At 50.1% G+C, this 19,458-nt stretch overlaps 1 protein-coding gene across 1 annotated transcript in view; it reads right to left on the reverse strand.

The window, feature by feature from the left end:
* lrfn2b (leucine rich repeat and fibronectin type III domain containing 2b) overlaps positions 1-19,002 on the reverse strand; it is a 62,632-nt gene extending 43,630 nt beyond the window's left edge. The window contains exons 1-2 of the mRNA XM_078093545.1: positions 18,301-19,002; positions 492-552 (exon numbers count right to left, since the gene is read on the reverse strand). The gene's annotated coding sequence lies outside the window, so the exon portion shown is untranslated. The remainder of the gene's footprint in view (positions 1-491; positions 553-18,300) is intronic.
* Between the last annotated feature and the right edge of the window lie 456 nt (positions 19,003-19,458).

Genomic DNA, 19,458 nt, shown 5'->3' on the forward strand with positions numbered 1-19,458 from the left:
CGCGTGGACCTTTGGCCGCAAAGCCAAAAAACACCGGCGACAATCCGAGGAAGAAAGCGAAGGATGCACAATGAGATGTTTAGCATCTTCCTCGTTTTTTGTCGGGCTGACCTCAATCCGCCGCCCCGGCCGGCTGCCAACTCGCATCATGGCGTCTCCTTCACCAGGTCCGGCTAAAGCTGCACAAACGCCTGCGCGGATTAGAACATCACCTGAACCCCCTTAAAGTCCAAAGTTTTTCATCCAACATAAGCCCTCAAATCCTGCACGCTGTGGAGAATTACCAAGTCGGCTTAAACTGTCTCGATGAAACACGCGCGTAAGTCTGCGAGTGGAAACAGGAAGCAAAGCAACGGGTTTACTTTGGTTAAGTTCTGCGTACAAGATCCAAATTCTCCTCCGGGACGGCCCGGACCTGCTCAGACCCGGAGCACATCTGGTCCGCGTTATCGAGGAGGTCACTAGTGAAAGGATTTTTGTATTTCACTCACCGGATATTCGGGGATGCGGGTTTGCAGGGACGCAGCTTCACAGCAGAATCCAAGGCCATCTCTGTGAAGAGAAGACAAGCAGACATGAAGACAACGTTTCCCCCGAAAAATAAGCCGCGTTTTGCTTTAGAAACAGTGTTGATGTGTCGCCACTCGCAGGGCCACCATCGCTCAGCGCTGAAATGAACTTTTAATGAATCAATTGCACTCCTGAACTAAAAGAGAGGGACGTGCTTCGTTCCGCCGACTGAGTGGATCCGACGGTAATGAGGAGAGGTTTGGATCCCGTCTCCAGCTGTGAAAGCTGACCCGGTGTCAGGATGCGTCACTGAGCCCACGCTGCCACCGACCGGACCCCCCCCGAAGGAAAAAAACACACTCTCAGTGTGGAAACGAACAAAGCGGCGCCGCGGAGAAGCAGGGCCAGACGCGTCCACGGCGTGATGAAAGTATCGAGGACGTCAAACTGCTCCGGCGGTGAAAGCGGGCTAGAAAGATGAAGGCAGAAGCTAAAAGCAGCGGCGCGCTTTATAGAAGGGAAGCAGAACACCGGCGGGGAGGATCCCGTTAAGAGCCACAGACGGTCGTCATTCGCGTAGCATCAGCGTAAACTACAGAACCAAAACAAGGAGAATTCCCCGCGCTGCTTCGTGTCCATCCGGGTCGCTTTAAACAACACCAATAATGATGTGTGCTGTTCTCTGGGGTTTGATCCACTCAGCGTCCCACTGCACCGCTCGCTCCGGCTCGGGTCGCTCGATTGACAAGATGATTATGTTTTAATCTGAGCGAATCGTCGCCAACAAATGAACCTTTTCTCTGTCAGACGACAAGACAAAAAGAACAAGAGAGGCACGCTGCAGCTTCTAAGGCGCCCATTTATATTCTCAGTATTGGGGTTTTAGGGCTGGTGCTGTTTTGCCAGTGCTAACATCCCCCTCGGGGGGGCGACTGAAAATGCATTTGAAAGGAAATATTATAATATATATCCAAAATATTGATATGCATGTTTTATACGGCATCTGAAATATGCTTTCATGGGCATCTTCTCTGTAAGTGATTTCCACAAAATGGTTGAATCTTAATGTATTAACTGACCGGAATGGTGACTCGTGCAGCGGAAGCTTTGCTGGCGCGAGAACCGTTAAATCCTGTGTGACGGATACACGTGTCGAGCACAGCTTCAAAAAAAAAGAAAAAGGACTTGTGCACTTTCTACAAATAGTTGTGAATCACACGATGAATCTAAATCCTAAAGGCTCAACAAAACCCCTCCGTCTCCGACTGGTCCAAGAAGGGAGCGCGCAGTGATGAACAACTTGTGCGAGTGTGCAGAAGCTGTCAACTTCTATCGGCGATGGCTCGGCCTGACGGAGGCCTGATGGCTACGATTACATGGGTGGGGGGGGGGGGGGGGGGGCGGAGCGGTACCATCACGAATCGAGGTGATATTTAAATCACCAGAGAAATAAGGGAATTCGTGAGAGTTGTGGTCCGGCTGAAGCACTTGCTTCAAACGATTATTATCGTTTCATTGCTTCATTCGGCATCTCACCGTCTTGTTTATTTGATGGAGAAAGTCATTTAGAAACAGGGGACAATCCTTCCACCCCGAAAAAGGCTTAATAACGCTCATTACGGAAAAGCGAAAACCAGCAACTGAAGCCGACGCGAGAAACGGGACCACGAGGGACAGATCAGCTGATGAAGCCCAGGTGCTGTACGACCACGGTTACCATTCTGAAACGCCTGAAACCGCCGATCCGAGGCCGGATCGCGGCTGGCGCTCCACCGATGAGCCTGCCGATCGTTTCTGCTTTCACTGCACGTTGAAGTGGTCCAAAGGGAATCAAACCTTTCTCCGCTTCCCGACGACGCGTCACACGACCAGCAGCTGCTCCTTTCTACGCGGCTCCAAAGTAGGTCGTATGTAACCCTCCTCTTGTAATCCTCGGGATCGCCAGTTTCACAAGATAAGACGATGAGATGATTTTGCACGTAAAAAGGTCCGAGGACTCATCACGTGGAGTGGACACCCCGCGCGGTTGCATAAGGTCTCATGTCTGAGGGACATGGACCATGTCGTGGCGATGACCTCGGGGATAAATCCGCTCAGACGTTGATGGCAGCGGGTTGGAGTTTCAAAGACTCGTCTATCGGCAGCTTAACCAACGCACCAGTAAATTGATCATTAAAAGAGAACTGGACGTCCCTCCGCCGGGTCTCTGTCCTCTCCAGCGGCACCTGCGGCGGATTTAATCCGGCCGGCTTACGAGCCGGTGCCTGGCGAGGAGCCCGCGGGCCCGTGGAGAAGAACCGGGTTCAGGTCTCGTTCAGGAGGAGAGCAGCATCACAACTGCTCTCATTATTGTGGAGATGCACTTCACGTCCTTCACATTACCGATGAGATAGTTGTTTTTTTCGAATAACGAGCTTCCTCTTTTCATCAAAAGTGTCATTTCCGAGGCCACGGACTTGATTAAATAATAACTCCTGATTGTGTTTCAGTTTAGAAAGTTTATTCTGTGAAGTACAATTACCAGACACACTAGATATGAATGCGCTTTTGACAGTGTCTTCCATTATATTTTTCATATTTGAAGGCGGCGGGGGTGGATTTTGCAGTTACTGATGTGACCCTCACTGATGTGACACCATGTTTATCATTATTATAATATCAGAGCAGCGAACGGAGCGTCTGCAAAGCGCTCAGCGCGTCGGCGCGACGCCTCACGCGCTGCAGGTCAAAAGGAGCAGGCGGCGCATTAACGGCCCTTTGCCGTGTTATCTTTACAGCGACAGGACGCCTTCATGCCAGCCGGGTGTGGATTGGCGGCGAAGACACCAGCTTCACACGTGGAACCAGCGCGATAAAAGCGCCGCGGGGCGTCGCTTCAGAAGGAGAGGGGACGCGAGGTCACCGCGAGCTTTGACCCAACGACGTCTAATCCCTTCATCTGTTTGTGCCTTCAGGTTTTCCTCAGATTAAGACGAAGATGTGACAGCCGGAAGGAGGAGCTCCGACGAGTCGTCGGGGACGATATGTTGATGCTCAGAGAGAGAGAGAATACTCTCGCCGCTCTCGGGCGAGCGAGCGGAGCACCCCGAAGAACACAGCCAGCTGTGGGAGTGACAATGCGACAGTTTAGCAGGCGGAGCGCGCTAAAGCCGGGAGGCCCGTTAGCCCGTCATGCCAAGTTGATCTGATTAGCTTGAGCGAAACCCAGGGCTCCCCCCCCCCCACACACACACACACACACACGGAGCGGCATCCTCGCTGGCATCCGGAGAGCAACACTGTGCGGAAAAGACCTGGACTTTTTTAATCCCTCGGCGCGGACTAGAGAGGAGGCTCATGGGAGAATCCGGCTTGCATGCGTCTCATGCACCGCCGCCTCCTCGCCGTCTTGGCGGGGGAGGAAGACCCCCCCCGCCACGCGGCTAACCGCCAGGTGTCTTGGTGGTTAATGTCGCAGCATGGCAACGCTGCAAAGCCCTCCTGATACTGACTAATTTGTCATTTATTAAAATACATTTCGACCATTTCAGCCAATTTTTTAGTTATGCCCCTTTTAAAAGTTTTGATTCTCCTTTTGTGCCTTTCGCCGTAATTTAAATGGTTTTGATAAAACTCCAGGGACATCATTTTTGACGAGACAAAACCTGGCAACCCAATAAAAACATTTGCCTGAACACTTGCTGCCATTCAGACATCCACTTATATCTCTCAGTTCCACCTGGTCGGCCAACAGAAGACCCGCAGACGTCAGTGGAAGCGGGAGCTAAAAATATACAAAAGCCCGCATCTCCATCCCTTTTTTCAACCTCACGTTTAAGCGTTTTAGTCCCCTGAGTCACACAGAGCACCCGAGCTGTGTATTTAAGTTTTAATCGTTTCCGCCGGCTATGAGTCATCACACTTCTCCCTCCTGCAGAAAAGACACGCATGTTGGGGAGTGCGACTTGTTTAAAAGGGGAATATATTCACAGGCTGACGGTGGGGAGGGCGCACATCCACGTCCCGTGATTCTCACCGCAGAATCACGCTGCGCTGAAGAAGACTTGAAACTAGAGATTGAGGCCATGAACTCATGAGGACCCCCTGAACCCGGACGAGTCGCTCAGAGGATGCAGGGATGTGCAACGCTTCCCTCGATGGCCCCCGGGGCAAGCAAGACAAATGCAGACCTTCAGAACCTCGAACATTTAACAAAGAGCACGAAGGTCTTCCCGTCTGAGCAGATGAGTCCGTTCCCTCGGGGGACCTTAACGAAGGCAGTCGGCGAGGACACGAGTCTCGGAGACCAACTTGAAAAAGAAAGTGGAATCAGAGCAGAGTGCACTCCAAACGTCGACACAGCTCTGAAGGAGTGCCTTAGTGCTTCACTTCCACCGGCGACGTCTCCACGAGAAGCCGCTTCCCTGAAATTATCTAAACACACGATGTCCGCGATGAGAGGAGAAGAATAATGAGACAGAACTCCTTCAACACCAACATTTTCGGAAAGAAAATGCAAAATACTGTTGGATTCCACCCACTAGCGTTGGTGTTGTTGATTCCTTTTAACGCTAATTTAACTCTGCAGAAGATGAAGAATATTTAATCAGGATAAAAAGACAAGAATTAAAAAAGGCATCTTTGTGTGCATTATGTAATAGCTTGAGGAAGGTTACTGTCTGCTCATCGCTTTATGTTCTCGGCCCTTTAATGGTCTCCTGAGTGATGCATTAATTATTCACATTAATGTTTTGTCCATTTCACTTTGTTGTGGTCTGCTTTTTCATCTATTCACCAAACTCAGCAGGGAAAAAAATACAAATAAATGCATTTTTATTCATTTTCCTTCAATCGGAAAAGAGACGAGAAAAAAATCAGTTTATGTTTATCTTCCAGCGACACACAGATGTGCAGGCGCGAAACAACAAACAAACTGCATCGCTGCCGCGGCACAACGTCCCCGCACGAGGACGAACCGGTCTTTGTCCGTCCCACTGGCCTAATGGAGCACAGCGGGACAGCTGGTGCACCCAGAATGCAACGGGACCACAGACCACCAACGCATTCAGGCAGATGTGGAGGACAGTGACAAACAAAGAGATGATATATACTGCTCACTTATTAATAGACACATGGAGTAGAAACTAATTAAAAGCTGCGCGGGTAAGAAGTAAACAAGAGCTGGAGGATGTTAGAGCAGATTATCGCTCCAGAAGAGGGTCTCAACTTAGTTCTACATTTAGAAAGGAAAGGGGCTTAAATGAGTATTACAGCGGCGATTACTTCACACGTGTGCCTTCACATGGAGAGTGGAGAATCCTCGGTGCTGTGTGCTGATTTCTTCAGCTAAGAAGTGTTATTTCGGATCAGATTCAGGCTCTCGTTTGTGCTGACGTGAGTCTGTGATGTCTGATTGATTGATGATGGGGCTCACCGGGGGGGCGGTTAGGGGGGGGGGGGATCCACGGAGGCGATGCCCCCGACCTGCTGGACTATTGACCCCATGTGGGCTCGTGGTGACAAAAGGGGCAAGTCTGTTATTCTCAGACTGCGAAGGCTTAAAAGCTTTCTACTCTCGGAAGGACTTCCCCGAGAAGACGCGGCTCGGAGAATCAGCCGCATCACGACTCCACTTCTCATTTGCTTTACTTATTCATTTCTACCTTCCTATTTATTTATTCGTATTTTTTGCCTCTTAATGAACTTTGTGAATTCAGTTTTTAAAGTTTCTCCATAATCAAAGTTAATACATAAATATTGTTATTATCAATATGATTATTAATTAGTATTAATTGGTATTAATTATGATATATTATTAATTAATAATATATTATTAATTGTTAAATTATTATTAATGAATTCATCTTTTATTTGACATTTTTAGTCATTTGACTACAATTTTGTGTTTTCGCACAAAGCCTGATTCGCTCCATTGTTTTCCATCGTGTATCCAAAACACGTCAAAGAGCCACACGGCTTCACCGTGTAACGCGTTCCTTCATCCCATGAACACACACACACACACACACACACACACACACACACACACTTTAGTCTATTTCCACTCACTCCCACACACACCATCCTGCTGCCCCAAATACTCACCGGAGCACCAAACCGGCATTAATCCGCCGCTTAAAATAGTCCCAGACAAAGTAGAATCATTGCTTTCTTCATTGTTTGTGCGTGACCCTCAGTGTGCCGTCTTCTTGTACGTGTGTATTGTTTCTGGCCTTTTGATACACAAATTCTGATGGATTCACCTTGGAGCCGTAGTAAACACACACACACACACACACACACACAATTACACACACGCTGCTAATTTAAAGCGCAGAAGAGTACAGTGGACGGTATTAAAAGCTATTTATAAGTCAACCTGCTTTCTGCAGGCAGGGATTCCACAGACGTTCATCGGCCTGCAACCGCTTTACCTGAGATGTACGAACAATAAATAATAATATTTACACTGGACTCACACACTTAATACTAATTTATAAGTTTTTTGATACTAAAGCACCTGAAAACCTTAATTGCTCAGGAAAAAAGAGGTCAGATTGTGTAGTCTTTGAAATAATGACGCACGTTGTGACACTTGAAGCGATGTCGTGTTGGGAGCGTGTGACACAATGAGGTAGCAGGCAGATTAAAAGCGGTGATACACAAAGTCACACAGCACCAGCTGTTCCACACAAGAGACGGATCAGCGGAGGCATTTAATCACGCGACGCGTTGCTTCTGAAAAGCACGACGATCGAGGCGAAGTGCCTGCCGGAGTTCACGGGGACGGAAACCGCAGAACAACGGGGAGAAAGACAGACATCGCTGTCCCCCGCTGCTCCCCTCCAGCCGCGACATTTTTCTCAAATTTGGATGATTCTTAATTACCGAGCAAATAAAAGTCATGAATATTCCATCGGAGTGTATGAACACGGCCCGAAAGTGCTTAGCTGCTCACGCGGCTTATCGCTACAAATAACAAGTGTGAATATTTTAGGCGGAGGCCTGAAAAAAACGCTGAGCGTGTTTTTCCAGCTCGTCGTCGCTGGTGATTCACAATCGATTCGTGTCCTCAGCGAGTCTGTTAGTCATTAATAAAATACACTGCATGTCTTCAGGAGCACTCAAGTAATTTGTAATCAACATAGCCACGGGATGCATGACACAATTATTAATTAGGTTTTTTCCCCTCACTGGGAGGACTTTAATGCAGTCAGATTTAATCAGCGAGGGATAATTTAATTGCAGTCAGTTGGAAAATACCACAATCTGATATGTTAATCTGCTCAAATCACGCTGGATGTTTGTTCCTCCTTTGAAGAGCGGGGAGGACGATAACACACGTACGCTACTTCACAGCGGAGCTAAAGCAATATAATCACAAGGAAAGAGGGGAAATGACAACCAACAACACGAGAAGACGTCGCCGCTTTCTTGCTCCAGTCAGGTCCACGAGGTCACCTTCCGCTGAGGTCGCTACCGTGTCCCCGGCACGCTGTCACCGGCACGCTGTCACCGGCACGCTGTCACCGGCTGTAGCGCGGCGGCGGCAGACAGGAAGGACGGCGGCGGTGGCGGCCTGACCGTGCAGTCTGCGTGTCCCTAATGGACGCCCTGCTGGGAGATGTTTAATGCATCGGGCTGCTTTAGTGCCTCCGTGTCCTCTGACATCAGCGTCGCTCCTCGTCCCGAGAGCTCACATGCAACTCAGATCCAAAAGAACCGAGAAACGGCTGATATGGAAATGGTGTTGCCGGGAGGCGTAAAGGCATCTTTTATCGATTCATTTTGAATTTGAGTTCAGGACATGGTTAACTTAATTAATGGTACGGAAATCCCGCCCCCCTCCCCAGGAGTTCATAAGCAAACACGCTGATTCTCGCCCGGCTCGGGTAAAATATCAACACGGCACAACGAGTTTTTTCTCTGGCTGTCCGCGGCGATGCGTCAAGCCACAGCCGCTGTGCGTCCAGTGAAGATCCGGCACCAGATGTCAACATGACGACTGGAGCTCGACCACCGCCCCTACCCCCCCGTGAAGCCTCATTAACAGAATCAAAAGACAGTGTGCTGACGGGTCGGTCCGGGAGGCAGGAAGGCAGCCCAGCGTTTCCAGAGAAAGTCAGCCGAGTGGTAAAAGGACGGGTCCTGAAGAGAAACACTGAGAGGAAACAACCCCCCCCCCGTCCTGAGGACGTCAGTCACACACAGCAAGGACGCACCAAAAGTGCTGTTATGGATGTTCGAAGGCTTCTCCTCTGTTTGTTAGTCTTGTTCTGGACGCATCGGGCTTTCAACTCTAAAAAAAACGTCTTAAAAAAAGCCAGCATGTCCGCGCATGAAGGAAGGTTAGCGCTCCCGCATGTTTCCTGTTGTTCAAGATGATTAATGACTTAAAGTCCACGACTGCTATTCGGCGGTGTTGTTGACAAAAAGCAGAGTGTGAGAATAGCAGATGACCGACACAAGCGCACACACACAGTGAGCCACGAATAGCAGCCGCACAAACTCTTTACTGTTTACTACACTGTATTGTACTGTACTATACTGTACTATAGTGTAGTCCACTGTACTCTAGTGTACTATACTGTAGTGGGCTGTACTGTACTGTACTACACTGTACTGTACTATAGTGTACTGTGCTGCACTAAAGTGTACTTCACGTCAAACACATTTCTTCCCCCTGCTTCGGCCCCCCTGGATCTTTAATCGTCTTTCCAGGATTTGGCCCCATTGAGAGCGAGATCCATTACACAACGCATCCGTGTGAGTGTTATTACGGCACATAACTCTTTGTCAGGCTCACGTTCATCCACAGCCTCTCACATGTGAGACCGTGTGAGCATTTTGGCCCCTGCACCATTACCAACATGAAACGCAATACTTCAGAGGGAGGGGAGGAGGGGGGGGTCTGGAATTTCATTTCTGGATGTGCACGTTCGAGGATCTAACTCCCTTCATCCGAGTTTGTAATGAGCAATTATAAGTAAACGGAGATAAGCAGGTCAATAACATCAAAACATGACGCCGGCCCAATTACACACAGGCACGCCTTGTTTGCCAGGGAGGTCATGGGGAGCAATGATTGGTTACCATGACGATGCCAAAATCCCCAAAAGGTGAAGGTAATTATTTTTTTAAAGCACCGGCTTGAAACTAACGGCATCTAGAGAACACCAAAGACTGCAGTGAGATGACTGCAAATGAACCAGAAATAACGTTTGAATATTCAAACTATTCAAGGAACGATTTAAATAAGGAGGCAGCTAGAAGCACCCTCGCCTACCTGCCTCACTTACCTGCCTCAACTACCTGCTTACCTCACCGACCCGCCTCACCTACCTGCCTCACTTACCTGCTTACCTCACCTACCTGCTTACCTCACCGACCTGCCTCACCTACCTGCCTCACTTACCTGCTTACCGCACCGACCCGCCTCAACTACCTGCTTACCTCACCAACCTGCCTCACCGACCCGCCTCACCTACCTGCTTACCGCACCGACCCGCCTCACCTACCTGCTTACCTCACCTACCTGCCTCACCTACCTGCTTACCGCACCGACCCGCCTCACCTACCTGCTTACCTCACCTTCCTGCCTGCCTCACCTACCTGCTTACCTCACCTTCCTACCTGCCTCACTTACCTGCCTCAACTACCTGCTTACCTCACCGAACCGCCTCACCTACCTGCTTACCGCACCGACCCGCCTCACCTACCTGCTTACCTCACCTTCCTACCTGCCTCACTTACCTGCCTCAACTACCTGCTTACCTCACCAACCCGCCTCACCTACCTGCTTACCCCACCGCCCCGCCTCACCTACCTGCTTACCTCACCTTCCTGCCTGCCTCACCTACCTGCTAACATTACCTACCCGCCTCACCTACCTGCCTCACCTACCTGCTAACCTCACCTACCTGCCTGCCTCACCTACCTGCTAACCTCACCTAGCCGACTCACCTACCTGCTTACCTCACCTACCTGCTTACCTCACCTACCCGCCTCACCTACCTGCTAACCTCACCTAGCCGACTCACCTACCTGCTTACCTCACCTTCCTGCCTGCCTCACCTACCTGCTAACCTCACCTAGCCGACTCACCTACCTGCTTACCTCACCTTCCTGCCTGCCTCACCTACCTGCTTACCTCACCTACCTGCTTACCTCACTTACCTGCTAACCTTACCTACCCGCCTCACCTACCTGCCTCACCTACCTGCTAACCTCACCTACCTGCCTGCCTCACCTACCTGCTAACCTTACCTACCCGCCTCACCTACCTGCCTGCCTCACCTACCTGCCTGCCTCACCTACCTGCCTGCCTCACCTACCCGCCTCACCTACTTGCCTGTCTCACCTACCTGCTAACCTCACCTACCCGCCTCACCTACCTGCCTGACCCACCTGCTAACCTCACCTACCTGCCTCACTTACTTGTTTACCTCACCTACCCACTTCACCTACCTGCCTCACCTGCCTACCTGTACAGCTTGTGCTTTCCAGTTAATATCCCAATACAGGATGTTTATACCATGTTATATGTTTTTGTTGATCAAAGCTGTCTCTTGGTCTCCCCCCTCATCGCATTTACAGAGACAGTTTGTGACAATTTATTTGTTTATTAAGGAAGTCATTGGAAGATCGGCTCGACGAACAGATGGAACATCTGGTCAGGAAACTGCCGAGTTTCACTGATTGCTTAACGGAGAGAGAAAAAACGGCTAATTCAAGTTTATTGACAATAATTAGTGCTTTAAATTAAATAGTTGTTGGTGAAATAAGTGCCGCTGATTTGGATATATACTGAACCAAGGATTGGCCGTAAAAACAGCAACAAATCACGAGCCAAAGACACAAGCTGAATGTAAAAAAGGAATCTGATGAGATCAGAAAGTCAGGTTCCATCATTTTATGTAATATACAAAAAATGTCCCCGGCCGCTATTTTGGTAAAATATTCATTAGATTTGATATGTTTAAACGATATCCCCGACCTGTGTAATCCTCTCCTACAAAGACCAAAAACAAACGAATACGTGCTCACGGTGTTATCTGTGCCCCTCGAGTGCCCGTTTGGGTGCCGTGAAATCTTTTAATTAGGGAGGCGCTAATTACGTCTAACAACGAAGGAGGGCGGATATTTGGGGACCGTGACACTGAGTATTTGTCGCTGATGAAGGTGAAAGCAGGCGAACGCTTTAAAGCAACGTAACAACCATTCACATGGGAGTCCACACTAAACCCCCCCAGGACCCCCCCCCCAAACACACCTCCACAAACGACTGTTTATAGACATAGTGGCTAAAAATACCAAAGAGCCCCAGTGTGTGTGTGTGTGTGTGTGTGTGTGTGTGTGTGTGTGTGTGTGTGAGCATGATGAGGGGGAATCAGCTGGCTGATTGGACAGAGCTCCATTCATGGGGGGAGGGTGGGGGGGGGGGGGGGGGCGTGGAGGGGTATGGGGGGGGAGGGGGCAGGAGCAACACAACAACAAAGATCCCAAGTGCCGCCTGCTCTGCCAAAGCAAAGCCGATTGGCTCTTTATTCAATCTACCTGTTTTCCGCTCAGATAATTAAGGTGTGTGGGACGGGAGGCAAACAAAAAGCATCCATCACCCTTTTAGGATGGAGCGGTGCAGAGGGGATTGAGAGGGCTGGTGGTGGCGGGGGGGGGGGGGGGGCTGGTGGAGCTTCTTAATTGGCTCAGAGGCCGTGGCGCAGTGGAGGGAAACACTTCACTCTTTCTTCTTCCTCCATACTTCCTGCTCTCTGCATGCATCGACCTCCCTCCACGTCCCCTTGCTTCTTTATTGTTGCCGTGTTGATTCTCACGTCCTCGCTAACACACAGACACGCCCACTTTCTGCCTCGCGCACATGGGCCGCGCCAAAGGTGGCCGTGGTTGAAGCAGGCCTTCTTGCCATTTATTTATTCTTTTATAAACTAACACGGGAAGGAGACTGACACGTCGGTAACAGACAGCATTTCCTTGTGAGTGAGGATAGATTTTACTCCCCCCCCTGGCCCCCCCAACAAGCTTTGTCAAATAGGATTTTGCTAATCCAATTTATTGCTAGAACGTTTGCACTCGTGACCTGTTCTCGCCCCGGCGGCGTCAATGCTCCTCGCCCTCCGACTCCCAACTCTCAGAGCTAACCGTTAGCGTGCGGCTAAGGCCTCGCCTCAGGTGCTCCCGGCAACAAATCGTCCAGGCGGAAATGGAAGACTTTCAGGGTGGACGCACGCAATGAAGTTAAATGTTCACTTTCGGCCGGGTTGCTCGTTAGCGTGGCGTCACCGAAGTCACCGAATGGTTTTACGGGCGTTTATTCTTTGCCACTGACGCGTCCAGAGCTGACAAGAGAGCTACGTGCGTTACATAGTTTGAAGCTTAACGGCAGTGACCGAGCTAATCTGTTTAATGCGTTGGGGTGAAAAATGAAGTGTATCATCATTTCAGAAACATGATGCGTGTAGCAGCTTGAATTTGACGCTTCCACCACTGCCTCCATTCCCCCGTTTCCCCGTAGAACTCCTCTCGTGTCGTCTGCGTGAACTGAAAAGCAGCATTTCAACACAACGTTTTCTGAGAATCATTCGCTTACAGTGATGATCAAACGTTGCTCGAAACACTTCAGCAATCACAGCGGTGCGCGGGGGGCTCCGCCTCAAAGGCTCTTTTACCACGTGGAGCGCCGCGGCGAACACAAGAGCCCGGAGTCTTCATTCTGGTTGGATTCATTTTCCTTCCTCGCGGTATTAACCTCGGAGCAGACTCCAAAGAACCGCTCGGGACGTATGAAAACCAATAAGAGGATCAGCTGAAAGGCAGAGGATCAAATTACTCTGTGTGATTGGAATTGTGGCTTTTCGCCGTTTACAATATGAGGACTTGATTAAAGGCCTTTATGAGTTAAACTGAGTCGACGCCGACGATTCTCTGGCCAAAGTGAGTATAAAGGACCCGAACATCTGGAGCGCTCGTGACACTTGGAGGGGAACCTTTGACCGAGCTCACGAAAAAGGCTTCTCCAGCTCAGATACACAAAATGTCTGTATTTTCATACCTCTGCATCCTCCCCGGGGGGGGGCTATCCACCAAGACGAATACTGCAGATTATTAACTAGATTCAAGAAATAGCAACTGCGGCCAGGGAATAAGCTGCTTATGCTGGATGTTCACACAGTGAGCAGGCACAGTGTCATAATCTATTTAGAGCGCGAGCAGAGAGGTATTTCACATGAGGAAAGTGTATTCTGATTAAAAGATGACATCTCAAAAGCTTTTCTGTCAACCGATTTTCCCGCCGCTACTGTGTGACCTCATTTCGGGGAAAACAAAGAGGGTTTCTCGTCGGCCCGATATGCCGTTTGAGTGGATCCTTGTGTTACGGATACGTTGGAGGACAGTGGAGCGAAGTAGACTGAAGTGGCAGACGGGCTGAGAGGCTTCGCGGTGTGACACCATGTATTCATTGTCATTCATCCATTCAGTGCGTAGTTATTGTCAACTCGCCATTTCATTATTTTTCTGCCAGGAGATAAAGAGATCGGCTGTGTGTGTGTGTGTGTGTGTGAGTCTCCGAGTCTGTCCACAGCTAATCAGACTTCACATTATTCTTTGTTCTGGGACCCTGTGATCATTTTGTTACTTACTTACTACAAATGTGTATTTCTTGCCAGATTGTTCCCTTGCAGTTTAATGGCATTGCTGTTTTGTATAAATTTGTATTGAATGCACGTCTCCCATATTCAATACAAATCGAAAATTCATTTGCAATTGAAAGTACATGAAACAAATCTCCCTTCTCTCTTTTGTTCAGGTGGTCTTTTTTTGGCACTTTTAGGTTGATCAAATGACAAAGTGCAGGATACATGTTCAGGTTACCGATGTGGGTCCAGTTGTAAAGAGAGCCGATCCTGTTTGGACCCTGAGTGTCTGAGGGCCCGACGCCAAGGCCCTGCTCATTTATTCATGGTTCCTGATCCCTTCTCTTGCGGCCCCCGATGGGTCAGCAGTCTCACAGCCTTGTTTCCCGTCCCCGTGCCCGTACATGTCAATTCACAACATGGATTAGAAGGAGCAGCCACTGGGATGTGGTTTGGTGCCATTGCTTCATGCTGTTTAGGGTGAGCTTCTCTGTCAGCGTGCTGTCGGTGGCTCAGCGGCTTCATTGGTAATAAAGCTTGTAGGTCCAGTCCAAGTGTTCGAGCACACAAAGGACGAAAAGGGCTGACCCCTCGCCCCCCCCCCCTAAAAAATACATTGCTGACAGTGTTTGCTTTATGAATTACAGTCCAACTGGAAATGTGCGCATGTGGATTCGCCTCATCCCATCTTCTGCGTTCCCACTTTCCACCCCAATAATCGATTCAAATTGCAAATGATGTTGCATCAATTACTGACATTCCTACTCAGCCTAGCAATTACTATTGCTTTTATATTAATAGACAGATTTATTCTACAAGACATGAAGAGAAATGGCAAATGCAGACTATAAAGTACCAGATGTTGCAGAAAGACTAATTGACGATGTATAATGGCTGCATCAGCTTCATTAACACAAAGCACCTTTCTACCCGGAGACTCTCCGGTTATTTAGATGGATGCAATGCAGAATCCCAACAGGGCTAATACGTGCACGCTTTGCTGTTCCATTTGAAGGATAACTGTGTAATCCGTTGTGTACACTGGAGCATGAAATGCTAATCTCCCCCAGATGGTCACGAGTTAGTTTAGGCAGGTGGAGGGCATATGGGCGGCAGACCACTAACCCCCGAATGGTGCCTCCACCACGTAGGATCAGGAACATGCAGCATGTTACTTCCTACCAGCCTGCCAAGGACACACACACACACACACACACACACACACTGCAGCAGACCACTCCGGAGCATGGACACTGGGCTCCCACAGCTTTTCTTGGAGAAAATTGGAGCCAAAGAACTGGCATGCATGACTACATCATCCCGGGGATGTTGTAGGAGAGGCAGGATCGATGGCATACGAGAGGCAGGGTGCAGCCGCCCATGGCAACAGATGATATTCTGACATCAGGACTCATCCGATCGATGCTCACCATGACAGCGACCGCTAGCGTTTCCCCCACGAATGTGCGGGTCGCCGTTTTTTCCCGTGCGAGCACGTCTTGATCGCGAACCATCGGCGCCCACCTGCCCACGACACACGCGCTGCCTTCCCCCCCCCCCCTGCTGCGGCGTGTGCACACACGGCGCGGGGTAGAAGGTCACCAAAACAATCCATTGAGCTCTTTCTCCGGGAGCGGCCAGAGCGGATATCATTTTAAAAGCAAAATGAAGAAGAGGCTGGCAGGGGTGAGGTGGGGGGGGGGCACTGATGATCAAAGTGCATGCAGGGAGAGACCGGCCATTGATTACTACCACGTTGTTTGAGAAAGAAAAAAAAAGGATGCGATCAATTTTGTGCTGGTGCAACCAATTGAGTAAGTTGTTAGGACCAGAGGGAAGGGGCTCCAGCCCGGGTCCAGATCCAGCAGAGACCTTTATTGTTACCGTCACCTGTCTACTGCCTGCTAATGAAAGGCTCCAGGAAGAGTCATTGAATTGGTTTCCTGCAAAATGCGCATTAATCCCGTCTAACAGATCACAACAACAGCCTGTAAAGGAACTAATCTGCTCTCATGGAGGCCTAAAACCCAATGAATAGATAAACAGGGCCACAGCCTATGAAAACATATTCAGAAACCCTTCCTTTGCTTTGTTGATGCTCTCATTTTATCAATTTCCTCCACTGCGTTTCAGCACCTGGGACACCAAAACACAAACAGTGCTACCCATCTGAGAATAAGTAAATATAATTACTGTTCATGCATAATGAATAATGTGGGATGACTATTCCTCTCTGGTGAAATTAGGTATTTATTCTAATTAGGACATCTTTTTATTCCAATGTCTGATTGTTCCTCGGTTTAACTGCTCTTTTTCAAAAGGTGTTCTTGCATTATTATGCTGTGATGTTGTACTTCACTTCCGCCGGGCGTTGAAAACGATCTATAATGACAAAAACGTTTATCACAGTTACTTCAAGGACAGTGTACACATCGTGCAACAAAAGCCCCCTCTATTGTGTGCAATAACCTCCATGGTGAACGTGAGCCATGCGAACCATGATTCATGCACGTGTGTGACTGTTTCTATGAGACGATGAGTCAGCGACCGGTCCGGAGCGCTTCTCCCGTCTCCCGCTGCATGCAGTGATTGGACTCACACACACACACACACACACACACACACACAGTAATGTTAAACCAACAAAGCTGCTCTCCATCTCTGCGCGGTCCGAGGCCCACTCGGGGAGTGACCGGACGGGAGACGGACGGGAGGTGTGCATCTTTGAGACGTGCAGCTCAGGATGCAGCTTAGTGCGCGTCGGCCGCGGGAACATACGTGCCATTATTTATAGCCAGCAGATCCTCTGAGAGGCTGCTTAGAGAAGGTATTATTTGAGAGGCCAGACTTTTCTTTTTCTTTTCGGGGAGAGGCGTTAATGCGCCATCCGAAACAGAATTTCAGCGGCGAGACCCCGAGACCCCGCAGCCAGCGTGGAAGGAGAAACCACAGGAAGAATTTCAGCGGCGAGACCCCCGAGACCCCGCAGCAGCGTGGAAGGAGAAACCACAGGAAGCCAGTGGCTCAATCTTGGAGCACATCTTTCTGCAACGCTGGGGAACGTAGAAACTAGAGCAAGTCGGACACAATCCACTGGTTTCAGGGGAGAATATTCCATTTTGGGCCCCTGTGAGGTAAAGCAAGTCACGTCTGTGGTAGATTTAAGATTACTGAGGGATTAACAGTTTCACTGTGGCACCCGGCCTGGGAACTCGCCAAGGGCCGAGGAGTGGATTAACACACACACACACACACACACACACACGGGAGGCCGCTCAGGCTCCTTGTGGTCAGCGCCGTTGGCATGACACTCCTCACATGTGATTGGAAGGGTTACCGGTAAGTCCGTTAGAGAAGGGCTCTAATGCCGAGAGGTTACCTCGGCAGACACAGGGATTAGGTTCCCTCACTCGCCGTGTTACTTCTCTCGATGCACGCCGCGCGTACGCCCTGCAGCCTGCAGCCTGCGACTCGACCCCCCCCACCGGTCACTGAGACGGGCATGCACTATTCAAACCCCCTCCCCGGCGAGGTTACCCGATCAGGAGGCATGGGAAAAGTCGAGGTTGCGAACTGTGAACTGTCTTGCCCCCCCCCCCCGAAAGAGCGTTGGATTCCAAATGCTCATCAGTCGAGCTGCAAATATGCGATCAAGCGGCAGATTTCACCTGCAGCCCTTTGAACCCTGCAGCCGCTCCTCGAGTCCCTCTTCATTGCAGGGAAATACTGAACAAGTTTTTTTGTTGAGGGGGAGATTTCCCCCCCCCCCCCCCCCCCCCCCCCAATTGATCAGGCACGTAGATTTGCAGCCGCCTGCAAATAAGAATATCTGAGTATTGGCATTTGCTGTTGAGTAGACACAGTCAGCCAGGAAGTCATCTGTGGGCAGAGGGGTTTTGTGGGTGTTATTCCGTATACAACATTAAGATCCTATTATGCACGGAGAGGAGGGAGGGGGGGGGGGGGTGTACAGCACCCCGTTTGATGAGCAGTGCGCGGCTCCCCGGGGGGGCACGGTGAGGGCGGAGTGGACGTTCGCCGGGATGCGGCACCGGAATCGGACAACAAACCACACAAACAGTGTTCCATGCTCATCGACGGCGAGTCCGTTAAAGCCCGTTACCGTGAAGGAGTCACGTGGCTCGCTGCGACTTCTTACCTCTGAGGCGGTTTTGGGGTTGTTTTTTCCAAACATCGTCCCCCGATGCCGTCGATGGTCACCGCGTTGGAGTTTTCATTTCCACAATAATCCCAGTGCTCGTTTGTAAATCTCCAGCTCCTCGTCCCGGATTCCCGGTGTCGCTCGATCGCTGCTCGACCCCTCCTCACCCCCCCTTTCCCCTCCTCGGTGCGCGTAAAAAAAAAAAGAAATAGAAGAATAGAAGAATGTTCGCGAGCGAGGCGCGCCCCGCTTTGCCGCTCTGAGACCCGCGCACCGACCGATCCACCTGCGCACCGACCGCCTCCAAATGCGCACCGACGCCTCCAAATGCGCACCGACCGCCTCCAAATGCGCACCGACCGCCTCCAAATGCGCCTCGTGGTTCTTTTTTTAAGTTTAAACCAACGCAGTGGGGAACTTTCCACGCAGTTCTTGTCTTCGGTTCTGATGCGCGTCTATAGATCAAATGTCCACTGACGCGCTGCAGCGACGAGGAGAAGGAGGATCACATCCACAACGAAAATAGGTGGTTGTTGTTGTTGTTGTGGTTGTTGTTGTTGTTTTTTTCCGCGCTCTGTGCTGTTGTCTGCGGGTTGATGTGGCCCCGAACATCCGCAGCGCCTCGTCCTCTCCGTGCACCGACTGCGCCCCGCGTCGCCGGCAGACGGACCGGAGACTCTACGGGCACGTGACACGCGCGCGCGGGCACACGTACATATACAGGCGCGCGCACACACACCCACACGCGCACGCACACACTGGGCGTTCCGCATCGCACTCACACCGCCTATAGGAGAGATGTGCGCGGGGATGATGATGATGCGCCTTTTTGAAGGGTTTATATGAAAGTAGCGTAATTAATGGCTTCGCGGTCGTTTATTGGTGGAACCCTCTAATGAATCATTTGCTTGCGATGTGCAGACTTGGCTTTTATCTTCACGGATTAATGAATACCTCATCTAACAATCACTGCGTTTATTGCACGTCACATTTAATCTGAATTCACGTGGGTCAAATTCTCCATCAGAACAGTTTGAGGGTTTTTACAACCGACTCAAAGATGACAGGACAAAGGTGTTGATGGGTATAGTTTCATTCTTAATTCTCCGGTTTAAATGGACATCTGGATTCCACTGGATTCAACTTGAACAACGC

Source organism: Gasterosteus aculeatus, chromosome 18, assembly GCF_964276395.1.
Source record: "Gasterosteus aculeatus chromosome 18, fGasAcu3.hap1.1, whole genome shotgun sequence".
Lineage (NCBI taxonomy): Eukaryota > Metazoa > Chordata > Actinopteri > Perciformes > Gasterosteidae > Gasterosteus > Gasterosteus aculeatus.